At 40.1% G+C, this 15,896-nt stretch overlaps 1 protein-coding gene across 1 annotated transcript in view; it reads right to left on the bottom strand.

Moving 5' to 3' along the window:
* Positions 1–15,896, bottom strand: part of LOC102200715 (protocadherin-15-like) — a 219,770-nt gene that overhangs the window by 202,005 nt on the left and 1,869 nt on the right. The window lies entirely within an intron of this gene.

Raw genomic sequence — 15,896 nt, 5'->3', positions numbered from 1 at the left:
ACTGTTCTGCCAATCTCAGCAAGTGTCACAGGGACAGGCGGCACCTGCTAGTGTGAAGAAATGGTAGCCAAATAACATCATTTCCCTTGCTGCGCCCAAGTGGACAGAGAAAAATATTTAGTAAGAGACAGAAAGTAAGCGCATATTTTCAAACTGTTTTTAAAGCCTCTGGTCTTAATGCTAAGGTTCTGAATTGATAGTTTTCAATAAGTGAAAAAGAGTTTCAGAACAAGAAGAAACTAAAACTCCCAGATAAAGGAAAATAAAATAAGAATGTAACCTAAGGAACTTGGAAAGAAAAGAATCTGGACTTCTTTAAGTTTCCTTGAAGACGTTTCACCTCTCATCCGAGAAGCTTCTTCAGTTCTAAGAGTAATTGGTGAAAAGTCCCAGATTTTAAGCCCTATGGGAGTGTCCCCAGCAGGGTCATGAACGCCCTATTGATCCTCTACCTAATCACATGAGCTAAGGTGTGAAAACGGGTGTAGGTCACAATCAGCCAAGGTTTTGGGTAAACCCATTATGAAACGTGGCCCCACCCTATCACGTGATTTCCTGAGGTCAGATGGCCCAGGATGTGAGTGGGCGTAAGCCACCGCCTCTGTTCAAAGAGGGCCATTCACAGTGGACATGGATGGCTTATTTCACTCCTCTTTCAATGAGCAGTGCAGTTCCATGCTCCTTTTATTATCCAGGGTAACAAAGTTCTGTCTGAGTAGAATAAAAATACTCGTAGCCAAAAGGCCTCTACTCAAACAAGAGCAGAAAAGATCAACAAAGGCAGGAACAGAGCCCAATAAATAAGTTTATAAGTAAATAAGGAAAATGTAAAAATGCAATAAAGTTTTCCTTTTATTGCTAGTTAAAGCTAGCTAACTGTTTGTATAGCAGTGAGATGTTTTAATGCTCTCTTAATGCCACCTTTGAGCAAACTCTCAACGCAAACTCTCATTATAAGGCTTTCAAGTTTGTCTTCTGCTGCTTTGTGGGGTTTCATCTGTACTCAAGTTGCAATTTTTATATTTTCAGTGGCACTTGAAGCAGTATTGGAGCCAGAATACTAAAAGATTACACTGCCACGTATTCATGTCAACAAAAACTGACACTTGTCGCAGTAACATTACCTCAAGTGCTACCAAATGAATGAAGCAATTTGTAGAATTTGTTTGCATCTGCCTCAAAGGGTTTTCCTTTTCTAGATGCAATCAGTCTACTATTGCTGAGCTCGTGGAAAGCACAATAAAACAAAATGTAGGCTGTGGAAATATATGTATCGATTAGTTGTGTCAACCCAGAAGGAAAAAGAAGGAAATGGGCAATGCAGAACAACATTTGTGAATATACAACAAATTGACAAAGCCAGACAGCAGAGAGGGGCTGGAAGTGCAAACAGAAGAAGAAAATGAAAAGCAAGTTTGCATGGAAGCCAACTGAGAATGAAAAGATGAAAAGAGAAAAGATGACAAAATAAATATGGTAACTTAAACGGGGAACAGAATAAAAGATTCAAGATAAAAGAAAGCAAGAAAAGTAGCAAATATAAGTGTGTCACATTTTACAGGGTAATTATGCACTAAAGCATTAAAAAGCAGCAAGGTATAAACATAAGTGTTTCTTTTAATTATACTATATATTAGTAACACTATACCAGCAATATTATTTGCAGTCTTGAATTATTTAAATACAGCAGAGGTGGTAAAGCAAGACCAGTTTAAATTAGTGGGCACTAAGAGATCCAATGAGGGAAGGGAAGTCAGCTGAGGACAATTTAGCCACATATCCAATGTATTAATTCCACATAGCACAACCAGTGAGTCGTTCACTGAGTATGTTTTGTCACATCTTCCAAGGTCTGGTTGCATACAGGGCCTCTTAATAAAGTTCTTTTCTCTTGCTTTTTCAATAGGAAAACAGCTCTCGGCTGGCTGGCTAAGTCATGTTTCTCCGTCTGCTCCTGTATTCTTGGCTCAGACGGCATAGGAAACCCTTTATCTTGCCATTGTGGTGCAAAGTAAGTGCACAGGACGAGCAGGTGTGGCAGTTCACCCACCAGGTGCTTGACAGACAGATGCTGTTAACTAATGACCTCAAGGCAGTTATTGCCACAGATTGTATCTCAGTGTAATTCATGCGTTTACTCGCTGGTTTGTGGACTCGTGTTTTGAAACCATTATAGCATTTTGGTGGTTCTAGTCTAGTCATAGAGTTAGTCCTCAGCAACACAAGTCTTTAAACTGACCCCAGAAACCACTGGTTACCAGTGTAACATGTGCATTTCCTTACTGGATGATTGGTTACGAACATGTATAGCCTTCCTGCTATTGCTTTGGTCCCTAGCAATGTTGTATTGCACTTTTTTAAGTTTTAATGTCACTCTTTCTGTCTGTAGACAAGATGGCAACAAATACAGACTGCAATTTGGTGGCTAGAATTTCAAAGACAGGAATTAAAAGCACAGGGGACAAAACGAAGGAAAGGCATTGCCAAAATAAAACAGGATGTAAAAAAAAACCCCACACAGCAGCAACAACATACAATACAGTGAGTAAATACAGTAATGCAATGGGAAAAGAAGGAAATGAGAACACTATAAATACAAGAGTCTGTGAAGAAAGAGGAAGCAAAATTTAACAAACTTAAAACAAGAACCTGACACTGTGGTACTGAAAAGGACCCAGACAAACTGCTGGTTGCATTAAGCACAATCAAAACCCATGTGGCTAGAAAGATAGTACGAGTCCTTCATGACAAACACCCACCTCTGGAACAGACACAATCATTGTGTGCTTGTTGAACTAATATGAACTGCAAAAAAGTGGTTCATACACCACTACTGTATTTAATCATTAACAATGAATAAACTCTGTCTCGCTTTGCTATAGTTTGCCTTTTGTCTCTCTCTGCTCTCTTCTCCCTCCCCTCACCCCCACCCAGTCAGGGTGGATGGGTGCTCCTCCTTGGGTCTGGTTCCTATAAAAAGGGAGTAAAAAAAGGGAGTTCTTCCTTCCCACTGTCACCACAAGCTCACTGATAAGGTGTCATGCGATTACTGGGATTCTTTACCTTATAACATGAAGAACCTTGAGGTAACTGCTGTTGTAAATTGGCAATATATGAATAATTTAATTTAATTTAACTGAATTGCATGCCACTGCTTGCACATTTTCAGATCTTTTTAAACTTAACTACAAGCTGTCTGTCTGTCTGTCTGTCTGTCAGTGATCCTGCAGGCATGGGCATGTCTAAAGGGTGGAGGAGGGAGGATAAGCTCCGCTGGCTAATTGGGTTTAAAGTTATTACGACTACTTGGATGCTGCTAGAGCTGTCCTGAAAGAGAGTTTGTTATTGCTCATGATTGACACCCTTACCAAACAACCCCATACATATTTCATCTTGTACTGAAATTAAAAAAAAAAATCATCACTGGTGAGCTAAACAATGTGTCAGTATAGCCATAACCACTCCTGTGTCTTTGCTCTACATCAAAATATGAAGCCTATAGCTCCTTATTAGTGGACTGAACATTTATTTCCTGTCTTTCTTTAAGCGTTCATAATTTTTTTCCTTTTCTCTTCCTGGGCAGATCTTTGCAATGCATCACACAACGGAGCATAGTAATAGTGCATGTGCTGATATATTCACATGTTGCCTCTCACATGTGAGGGAGTGAATAATGAGGCATGCCCCGTGGTTAACATGGAGTAAGTAGGTGTTAACTATGACAGATTGTGCTGCCACTAGTGACCATGGCTGATCAGTCAGATAGCCTTCACCTCCCTTCTCCTCAATTATTTCACAGTCACATAACTGTACGGGTGGCAATAAATCTCACATCTCATTTAATGTGGTTGATTTCACCTCTAATGTCATAGTAGGTTCAATTTCCCTCAGTCAGATACTTTTTTGTGTGTGAAAAACTCCAGCTAACAATGAGTGAGCTTGCAACAGAAGCACCACATAGACGTGCGCTGGTTGGGTTCCAAAGTGAGATATTAAACATTTAAACATTCAAAAGTGGTACCTGCTTTATACTGTAGCTAATTGTTCAGTGTCCCTATTCACTGCTAAAAACAAGAAGAAGAGTCGATTGTTTTGGTTTTCCGTTTTTGTTTCCCTTAATTTAATAAATTGTATATTTTTTATGTTTTTCTTTATTTAAGTCTGAAAACATTGTGTATAAAACCAAAATGATGAGTTTAAAGTGAGACTCTGAAATGTATTTATAAACTACTTTTGGTAAGTAATTGCAGACAAAAAAGCTAAACAGCTAGCATAAATTTATAGCCTGTAAAATGGGAGTCTGTAGGAAGGAAACCACTGTCACTCATTTATTGTAGGGCATACATGGAATGACATCTATCACAAGGAAATGTCTACTGGACTGTGACAGGCATCTATGATGGAAAAAAATGTGGGTTGGAATTCTTCTCTGTCTGCAGTGTTGCATTTTAATAGGCTACATGTTTCCCTGAAAATTCTAAATTCATTCACTTCAAGTCTACTTTGGTCTATTTTTGTTAACAGCAGGTATTCAGGAGTAATGGACACATTTATAACACGTTCTTGCAAGTAGCTGGCGTGGAGTCAAACCCATACCACTGTTAGCTCTGACCAGGGCTCTCCATTCTCACTGAATTCCCTACATTAAAATTTCAGACTTATATAACCTGCCTCTGTCAGCCTAGTGAACTAATTCCTACCCTCGCTGTGCAGACCTGACATACTGCCCTGGAACAGGCTTGCACGCAATCCACAGCTGCCAACACTGCTTAAACGTTGTCACCTGAGTCTAGCTGCAACGCTGCTGATCCAATGATCTGCAGAGCACTGATCGGCAAACACGGGACTTGGGCGCAAAGCTCTGTTTCAGTCATTATTTCATAATTTATTAATGAAGTGACTGAATAAAATAGCAAATGTGTAATCCAGTGATTCCAGCTGGTGAAAGCAGATCCTGCGTTGTTATATGTTACAGTGTGTTAAAGAAGATTCGGATCCTTGGTTTATTCCCATCAGAGAGTTTTGATATTAAATAATTTGTGAGAATATTTACACTAAACACTTGACAAACAAGTGAAAAACAATTAAGTCAACAATAATGCAAAAGTGCTGTTGTCTCAAAGAACATTTTAAAAACCCCTCAACTGCTTGCTTTGAAAAACAAGGTCATGAGTATTATACTGGATAGCAACAGAGAAACACTTACCATCTTCAATACACTTCAAATCTGACAGCTTTGTTAAATATTAACAACAGCGGGGAGAATGAAGAATGGATGGGGGAGAGCACACGGGTGAACGGGTGAAAATAATTGGTCGTAAAGTTTTCGGTCGGTTTTAGGTTGTGGGAAAGGGAGCAGGAGAAAAACACAGAGAAGGAAACTGTTGGAGGGAAATAGGTGGCAAACTAAGCGTTTGCGTTTCAATTATCTTCTTAGTCACAGCGTGTTCATCAAACATGCATCAGCTCCTGTACATCAAAGAACATTAAGTTGCTAATGCTCTGAAAAAAGGAAAACAAATAAAGCCACTATCTTTTTATGTCGTGAAAACAAAGAGAGTATTGCCCCAGTTTGACACGACACAGCCGACAACACGGCTCAGATAACAGTCTGCTGATCCTACTAAAATCTTACTGCTTGTCTAGGATTCCACTTGATGCTCAGTCGTGCCATATATTGTCTTTCAAGAAAAGTCTGAATGAGGCTCAGTTGAAGCTACTCATTATAATACGTTATTATGTAAAGATATGTTAATTCCCAACAAGATGTTTTGTAATCTGGAATGTGGGGAATTTTAGCAGTAAGGGACTAAACAAAAGGTCCGCAACCTTCAAACTGCAAGGATTTTAAGAAGTTGCTGCATATTTCAGCTTGATGTCAAGTCTCCAAAACTGGCATTTAATATGAATATTTCCACAATTTGTCAATTTATGTTCTTGTGTATTACTTCGCACAAATTCTCTTTCCGTGACCTTAAAATATTGTAGAAGTAATTTAAAATGTTAAACTATTCTAATTAAATCACCGGTAAGAATCTGTAAGATTCGGTACTGAATAAAGATTGCCAAGCTTATTTCAACTTCTTTGTGTTTTTATTTGTTTTCTCAACAAAGGAAAAGTCCAACTCCTAAATTATTAAAATTCATCCTGCAATGCGCAGCACATCAATTCCATGTTCTCAGTCCATTTGTCATCAGCATGTCCTGGTTCCTCAACGTGGTTGAGAGTCTTGCCTGGGGACCCTTACTAGTCACATACCCTGGCCCGTGATTTGAACCTATTGCCAACACATCCAGCAGAGGCACCAGAATAGGGGCGAAACTTGATTTAAGTGACTATGAGTGTAGCATGACTGTTGGTATTTCAGAAAACACCGATCTATTGGGATTTTCTCACGCATTTATTTCTCCAAGAAACAAAATATCCAGTGAGCGGCAGCTCTCTGGGCAAAAATGTCTTGCTGATGAGAGAGATCACAGGAGAATTGCCAAACTACTTTGAGCTTACAAGAAGGTAATTACAACTAACTTAGACAGAAAAGCATTTCAGAATGCACAACATGTCAAACCTTAAAGCAGATGAAGCGCCCCAGGTGCAGCTGAGGCTACAATTCACACAGGCTCAGCTGAAGATTGGAAAAATGTTGCCTGGTCTGAGCAGCCTGCGTACTGATTGCAGAATTTGGAACAAGATGAGTAAACAATATGAAAGCATGGATCCATCCTGCCTTGTAACAATGGTTTGAGCTTGTGGCAGAGGTGTAATGGTTGAGGGATCATTTCTTGGCACACTTTCAGCCCCTCAGTACCAACTGAGTGTTGTTAAATGTGCCCTTTGAGATGATGAGATGAGATGAGATAGCCTTTATTTGTCAGTTGCAGGTCTTTTGCCCACAACCGAGATGACAGACCTTGCCGACCGTACATACAATACACAAACATCACATTGGGGAGACAGGTCAGGCTAAGCAGCGAGGAAAAAAACATCGAAATGTGTAACACAAAGGGATAATACAGGAAAGCACAGGTATCAACACACCATAGCACAATAAACACAGACAAGCAACATGGGAAAGTGTTCCAGTGTGTACATCTGATCTGAGACCGCTGCAATCTTCGACTGCGCCTCCAGCTGCGCCTCCAGCTGACTCGATATCCACATCAGAGGGGAGGTAAGCGTTGGAGGTGGCGTTGGATCCGGGGTAGGGAGGGTGATGCGTCAGTGAGTGCTTATCAGTATCAGTATATGTATGTATGTGCGCGTCCATAGTTCAGCTGAGACAGTGTCCTTGGCCCTGCCAGGCTAAGTAAACAGTCTTCCAGCCAACCCAGGTGGCCTTGCATGGAATGGGAAGGAACAGACTCAACACAGTCGTTATCAGGGAGTTTTTGTTCGGCTCCAGCCTTGAGCCCACAGGTGGCGCCGAAGGGGTAGCCGGATTATGATGGTGATTTTTCTTTTGCAAACAACTCATGAGAATTTCAAAGCTGTTCTTTAACACTCCGACACAGGTCTCTCAATCTCCCGTTGGAGAACCGCGAGCTTCCCCATGATGGTATCAAACTTTCGTCCCGTGGTGTTGTCATTCTTTTGCTCAGGGAGCCAATTCTGAGAACTCACGACACAACGGAACCACAGTGTACCCATCTGATGGCTGCTTCCAGAAGGATGATGTGCAAAGCCTCAAACCTCAAATAATATCTAATTGGTTCAATCAAATGGCCTCTACAGTCACTAGATCTCAGTCAAATAGAGCAGCTTTAGGGATGTGGTTTAATGGGAGATATCATGGATGTGCAAACGTGCAGCAATTGCTATCACGTCAATACGGACCAAATCTCTGAGGAATGTTTCCATTACCTTGTTGAATCTATGCCATGAAGAATTAATGCAGATCTGAAGATAAAAGGGGGCCGAATCCAGTCTATATACACACGTGGGATTAAAAAAGGTTTTATCTATTTTTATATCGGCTGTGATTTAATAGCTGGTCTCTTTAGGTGTACGTGTTGGACAGATCCAGGTTAGCTGGACCTCCATTTCCATCTGTTATGTTGTGCCCTTTCAGCTAACACTCCACCAACAGAAGCAAATGTGTGCAATTCCCAGAATGTCTAACTATTGATTTAACTCAAACCACTTTATTTACCACACAGGTCCAAATGAGTAACTGTGAAGGCGGCAACAGTATTACAATGTTTTCAAAAGTAGCTGGAAAAGTTTATGAAAAGTGAAACTATTTTGAAGACTCCTGTGATCCAGTTTTAACTTTTTCGGAACAAAACTTTGTTGCTGGGCAATATTTAGCCGACTACACGAAAAGTAGAGTGAGCAGTGAGAAAAAAAAAGACATGGAAGAGAGGAGGAAGAGAGAGAGAGAGAGAGATGGTGGAATCAGTTTGATGCCAAGAGCTGTGCGCTGACCCTGATTAAATGCCTCCCCTAACTCACTGGGACCACTGATAAGACCAATACACTCTGGGCAGTGTGCGCGTTGTGTGTGCGTGCATGTTCAGGAGCCAGAGCAGGCGATAAGGTGTGTCTACACATGTGCATGCAGAAGACTGTGTGTGTGTGTGTGTGTGCCTATGATCCTGTGTGTCCCAACACCAATTCTCCTGTGTAAACATGCTGACCTGGCACAACACCAGTAGACACTTTGAAGTTGGCAATAGGCACTGTAATCTCCCTCCTTCTCTCTCTCACAGAGCCAGAGGGGAGACTTAACACTGGAAACCTTCTGTGGCTTAGCATGTGGCCGCGAACACACAGACGCCCACACACGCATACACAAAAACACTCTCTATTGTTGCAGATGGTTGTGTATTCTGTCCCTGACACACAGAAAACAGCAAATTAATCACAAATAAATGCATAAATAAATCAAATCTCACTCAGACCCTGTGCTTTGTTTTATTTATGTCAATTACTTTTTTTTTTGCAGACGTGTGTGTGCGCTAAAAGTGACTACCACTCTGGAGTGTATCACTCTACAGCCCCAGAGCATCTTCAGATCGTAAATGAGAAATGCTAACTTTCCAGCGCGATCATCTGTGACCGTCCAAATGCAGCAAATTCTCGGAGAAAGCAAGACTTTATATATATTACCTATTATCGATGAAGTGTATGCCTTGTAATAAATAACACATCCTATACAGCATGTAATTATAATAATACCTGAATACATATCCTTCACTCTACAGAAGAGCTAAAAGAGTATCTGAGGCACAGCAGAGGGTTATGTTTGGAAGGGAATGCATAGCTGTTGAATTATTTATCTCCAGATGCCTGAGTAAAAGAAAGTATTTCCTATGCTTACAGACAATATTTAAAGGATCACTGTTTAACCGTCCACAAATTTTCTGTTACTCTCACCACCCTTATAGTTATTTTCAACTGCAGCAGGCAGATATTTGCAGCAAACCCCCAGAAAACACAAAACCCCCAGAAAACAAATAAGTATGCTCAGCATCTAAAACGGATACAGTTAACAACTAACCAGTGACCACAACGGCTTTTGTAACTGTTGGAGTTTCATTAGCTTCCAGAAATCTAAGTTTACAGTGCTGTTATGTAAAGATGTGTAGTTCTCTACTTGTTCGTCCTCTCCCCACTGCCTAAAAAGCAGTTATCAGAGGATGAACGCTACATGAATTACACTAAGGCATAGATCTCTGTGATAATACAAATATTAATCTCACGTCAGTGACGTCACAAATAACACATTTCATGCATGCTCTCCACCCTCACAAACATGTAACTGATTTACTCTGATTGCTTATTACGTCTTTGTGCCATGTGGTGTTGAGCAGACAGAATGAAGTCTTCTGTTTTTTCACTCAAAATAGCCAGCTGCTGCTCCTGAAATGAACATCGATTACAAAGGTAAGGTCTGAAAAACCGCAGCAATAAGTTTAAGTCTAAGATGCTCTGGAAAGCTGCAATGTTTGTATAAAATGCTCTTTGCATTTGTCACCACCAGTGACACTTCAGTCATTTTATCTTTTTGCCCAAATCAAAATATTGACTGGAACAGCTATGAATGTAACTGCATGTTAACAATAGAAGGTGTAAATATATCATTTTGTAATTAACTCACTATTGAGCATCCTGTCAGGTATGTCTGCTCACTGTCAGGGTTTATGCAAAGAAGCTGCAAACCTGACTCTCTGCAATTAGGTTTACCAAATGGTGATAATTTAATCCCTTATATATGGATTTATATCCAGGAGCCCATTTCTTTTATACCATTTCCTGTGAGAAATAATCATTTTATCGATATTACCTCTCAGTCTTGTCTATATGGTGTCCATTTACATTAATGTGAATGGGATTTACACTAAAATCTTCATGTTGTCCCTGAGATGCTGTTAGACTCAGAAATAAATGGGATTCTGACCTCAAATAACTGCTGCAGCTGTGTTTTGAGAACACTGATGAAAAAGGATGCTGCCCTAGGTGGATGCAACATGGGTGAAAGGCTGGTACTTCATTAAGTCATTGCCCATTGGTTATGTCCTATTTTTAAAATCTCATCCACACTACACTAAAAATATTACTATTGAACTAACTGTTGTCGGCCATGTATCATTGCATCAATATGTCAAATTATGAGTAAGTATCTACACCAGAGGTGGTGAATCCACGTTGGAAACATTGTACTGTGTCTACCATGTCTAAGACTCATTGACAAATTCTCTCTAAATTGCGTCCAGGACTGGAGAGCTTTAGGAGCCCCTGATCAGATAGAAAGCTACTCAGGGTATTAAACTGGGGCAAGGGGTTCTCAGAACTTTTACCACACAGGATTAAAATTAGTTTTATTTAATCTCACCCTGAGACTCACACTAGTAAAGTTGCAAGTGCAGGAATCCATAACCAACAACTAAAAACTAATTTTTGACCCAGTTTAAGAAATTGCAAGTCTTGTGAGAACTGATATCTGGGGTGGGACATTAAGGTAAGCATAACAACAACTACATCTGAATTCACTTGGCTTGTTTTTCCTTTTCTTTACTCTTTTTGTTTGTGTTTTGTTTTGCTTAAAAAAAAACCCTTGCCTGTTAGAATTATTAAAAGTGGTTGCTTGTTTTGCACAGTTCAATCAAATTTGCAACACCCTTCATAAGTAATAAACAAAATGAAAATTTGGCCACAAAGAAAATAAGTTCGACAGCTTTTGCTAATTTGCCTCTTTGTTTCTCCTGCCTGCGTTGCCAGATATGCAGATTCCAGGCAGTGTTTTGGCAAGCTGGCAGATAATCCTGTTAGGCACAATCAGCTTGGTTGTATTGTTGAATATAAACTCAATCTTTCAGACAGAATAACAAAATGTCAATAAGGATCAGCACATCTGCACTGAAGCCGGAGCATAACAATTGAAGTCAGGCAAAACTTTACCCAGTGTGAAGTGCCCACATAAGAATAAAGCAAACAAGCTCAAGTAAACTCTTGCTTGCGTCTTTGTCTTTATTGCTGTGAATAAATAAAACATTCACAGAATAGACTGGCATCTAATATGCATTTCATTATGTTGGGCACCACGTTTGACTTCTTTATAAGCGTGCGGCAGCACTGTTTTCTCTGTTTTCTGTATTCTCCGCTGAGTGCACAGCAATTAACTGTTGTAGATCTGTTAGAACTGTCTGAAATCATAAATAGCTATTTCTTTCTTAGAAAAAAAAGAATGTGATAATATACACTCGCTGTCCACTTTATTAGGTACACCTTGCTAGTGCTGATTCAGAACCTCTTTGTGTTCAGAAGTGCTTTAATTCTTTGTGGCACAAATTCAACAAGGTACTTGAAACATTCCCTAAAGACTTTGATCCATATTGACACAACAGCATCCCGCAGCTTCTGCCAATTTGCAGTAACACATCCATGTAAATCTCCCGTTCATACCTGAAGGTGCTCTGTTGGATTGAGATCTGGTGACTGTGGAGGCCACAGTGAACCTATTGCCATTTTCAAGAAACCAGTTTGAAATTATTTGAGTTTTGTGACATGGCGTGTTATTCACGCAGCCATCAGATTATTACATTGTGGTCACAAAGGGACATTCAGGTAGGATGTGGCAGTTGATTCTCAGTTGGAACTATGGGGCCTAAAGTGTGCCAAGGAAATATCCCGAACACCATTACACCAGCAGCAGCCTGAACATTTGATAAAAGGCATTGTTGTTGTTATAACCGTACCATTCTAATGTGGGAGGAGACATTGAGACTCTGTATATCAGAGAAAGGTTTTTTCAGTATTCTGTTGTTCAGCTTGAGTGAAGTAAGCCTCAGTTTCCTGTTCTTCCTGTTTTGACAGGAGTGGTTTGCAGTTCTGCTGCTGTAACCCATCTGCTTCAACATGCTGTGTATTCAAATATGCTCTTCTGCATACCTTGGTATGTACATGTAGTAATTTGAGTTAGTGTCGCCTTCCTATTAGCTCAAAGTCTGGTTATTCTCCTCATATGTCTGGCATCAATAAAGCATTTTGCCCAGAGAACTCCAGCTGGATGCTTTTTCTTTTTTTTGGATCATTCTCTGTAAACCTCAGCGATGGAGGTGGGGGAAAATCCCAGTAAATCAGCAGTTTCTGAAATACTCAGACCAGCCAGTCTGGCACCGACAGCCATGCTGCATTCAAAGTCACTTAAATCATCCTTCTTCATTCTGATGCTTGGTTTGAACTTCAGCAGGTCGTCTTGACCATGTCTACATATCTAAATGCAGAGTTGCTGCCATGTGATTGCCTGATTAAAAATTTTTCTTGAGGAGCACTTGAAGAATTGTACCTAATTAAGTGTGGCGAATAAACCAAAAATGGTTTAGATTTGCTGCAACTACTCATGTGTGCAGATGTCAGACTATATCAGAGAGACTATATCTATAACAGCTTATTGTGTGCATTATGCCAAATATACAATACATCCCAGCAAACAACTGTGTTTGAAAGAAGCACTGAAAATGAGTCCTGTCGGACAAGCTCTTTTAATCGTGGGGTGCATTTAAAAATCATTTGTAGACATAAAAATTGGATCCATTCAACTGTTAAGACGCAGGCTCTGAAGAGAATATAGCACATTCACAAAATCCCTAATAGGATCTGGTAGAGAACATATGCTTTTGATATACACAAGGAATTGGTGAATGTCTCCAAAGGCTGCACATACCTCTACACACGCATAGAAACTGCAGATCTCAGCAATATGAATAGTCAGGCCTGCTTACACAAGTGTGGCTAATTCAATATGACATCTTTCTAATAGGTAGTCTGGCCTCTTGGGGGGGACTGGGCTAAATGCAGAGTGAACAGATATTACAAGTGTGAGGTGTTGATGTAAATAAAACTATAATAATAAGTCTTTTTTTGCAATTATAGTTAGTGTTGAAATTAATAAAGGGAATCAAAAGATTAAGCCCTTCTAGGCCTCGCAAGGAATTGGGACGAAAGAAAACCATCCCACAACGCCCTGTTTGGAAATAAATCAGATGATTAAGTCACACTGCTATCTGTGTCAGTTATGATCAAAGAGAGTAAGAAATCACGATGCAGTAACTGCAACTGTCTTATACAACTGCTCTGTTTGCTGAAACGTAGGCAGAACAGGTGTTAGTCTAAGAATTAGTCTCCCTTAAGGAGTGGTGTGAGTCAGGCACAAAAAGTGAAACGGTGCTGGTGCATGGATTGAAACGTTGCAATGAAATGCAAATATCTCTTTGAGCATTTAAGTGAAGGTCGTGAAAGGTGCTTTTTAAAATGCACCGGTGTTTGGAGGCATACTCTCCTGTCTTTACGAAAACGGAACTTAAGAGCCAAAATATCCTTCGACACAGGGAAAGGTGAGGTGCACGACGAATGAGGGTGCTAAACCCAGACGTTCATTCCCAGTTGAATGTGACAGTTTAATCAGTCCAGATAATTCCCAAACTCCAGAAAATCCCCAAACTCCAGATAATTACCATTTACATGTTGGTAGGCTGTGCAAGGTCAAAAACCGTCTGTGATGAAATCTTAAATGAACAAGTGGAAACTTTAGTGTTAAACCTTTTGACCAAAACTGTGGTTAAAGTGTAAATTTAAGACAGCTGGTGGGGTCGGAGTATTTTTAAGCATTTTATTATTGCTGGAGTGCGTGATACTGTTGGTGGAGCATTTCCAGGTGTCTGTAATGATATGAGTGTAAAGCTCTTACACCTATGAGAAACTGTGTAGAAATCAGCATAATCAGTTGCCCTCCTGTTCAACACTAAACAACAAACTGGTCTCACAACTGCTGTAATGACGAAATTCAGGCACACTGCCAGGTGAAAAATGGCAGCACAGTGGTGTAATGGTTAGTACTGTTGCCTCACAGCAATAAGGACTTGGATTTGGATCCACTGGCTGGCTGAGACCCTTCTGTGTAGAGTCTGCATGTTCTCTACATGTACTCTGGCTTCCTCCCGCAAGTGCATAGATGTGAAAGTTAGTATGATGTATGGATGGCTGGATGGATGACAGTAATCTAATAAGCTATTAATCTGAAGAATGTGGTGCAGCATTTCTAACACAGACCTTTGACAAACAGCGAGCAACAGCTGCTGGAGATGGTGGTATCAAGCTCAAACACCAGAGACCGAAACATTTCCCATAGACGATCACATCCTTGAGATCCATTTGGCTTTCTGCTTCATCATGTGTGAAATTCATGTTGGTACCATATGAAACATTTTCTATTGAATTTTTAATAGCTCCTCTCAAACTTTTGACATTTAATGCATTTTTAATAGCTCAAGTGAAAAAACAACAACTTTTTATTGCAGTGGATAGTACTGTACAGAGCCGAAGAACAAAGCTGTAAGATCTAGATCCGCGATATGATGACATCACCTCGCATTCTTGTCAAAACATGACAACTGAAAGAGATAAGCACTGGGAATAGCACGACTAATGTAGCGCACCTAATTGTGAACCTTGGGATTCAGAGCAGGAGGAGTTACCTTGCCAGAAGGTGCATTTGAATTTTCTGAGTCTCAAGGACCCCGGATTGAGAACCACTGCAAAAACTGGACGGAAAGCATCAATTAAGTATTGCCAGATTTGAAATGATAATCCCTAAACTCAGCAGAGCTTTGTCTCTCTGACAGCACAGAAGAGCTTCTGTCAGTCAAATCACAAAATACTCAGAATGTCTAGTCCAGGTTACTTGGAAAAGACATGCTTATTTTCCTCAACAGTTTGAGAAGACACGTGCAAAACAAAAATGGATTTGAGCAAAAAGTCTAAAGGTGAAGATCACATTAACATTTTTAGGACAACAAATATTTTTGCTTAATTGAATCTGTGCTTAATTTTTTCTACACCTTAATTCGAACACAAGAACAATGACGTGTTTTGACCAGTGTAAGAATGAAGATTTAAGCAGTAAACGCATTTTATTTCTCATATATGTGTTGCTTTCTCATGATTTTTGATGATTTAAGCACAGCAAATGCAATGTAAGGTTAATGATCACAGTGCAAGTGCTAAACTAAAATAACTAAGTTAAAAATGAAGAAAAATATTTTTGGGGGAGAAAAGGTGAAGGAAGAGGAGGAGGTTAAAGCAAACTTGTTCTGCACTAATAAGTAACTAACTCAACGACAACAAAACACACAGTGAAACACGACTTCATAGAAAATCTCCCATTTGTAGGCAAGGACTAAGCCACAGTTATTTAAATCGAAGTCCTGGTGCCTCTGTCATCCAGCGTGACTAACAGGATTTGACATGGTGAGGAGTGGATGGGTCCCAGGTTCACAAAACACATTCTGTCTGTCTGACCCTCTCTTCACACACACACACACACACACACACACACACACACACACACACACACACACACACACACACACACACACCCTCTTACTTGGCTTCACAA

The sequence above is a fragment of the Pundamilia nyererei genome, unplaced genomic scaffold, assembly GCF_000239375.1.
Source record: "Pundamilia nyererei isolate P.nyererei 1_Seehausen unplaced genomic scaffold, PunNye1.0 scaffold00196, whole genome shotgun sequence".
NCBI classification, from domain to species: domain Eukaryota; kingdom Metazoa; phylum Chordata; class Actinopteri; order Cichliformes; family Cichlidae; genus Pundamilia; species Pundamilia nyererei.
This window is presented reverse-complemented; position numbering and strand designations above follow the sequence as displayed.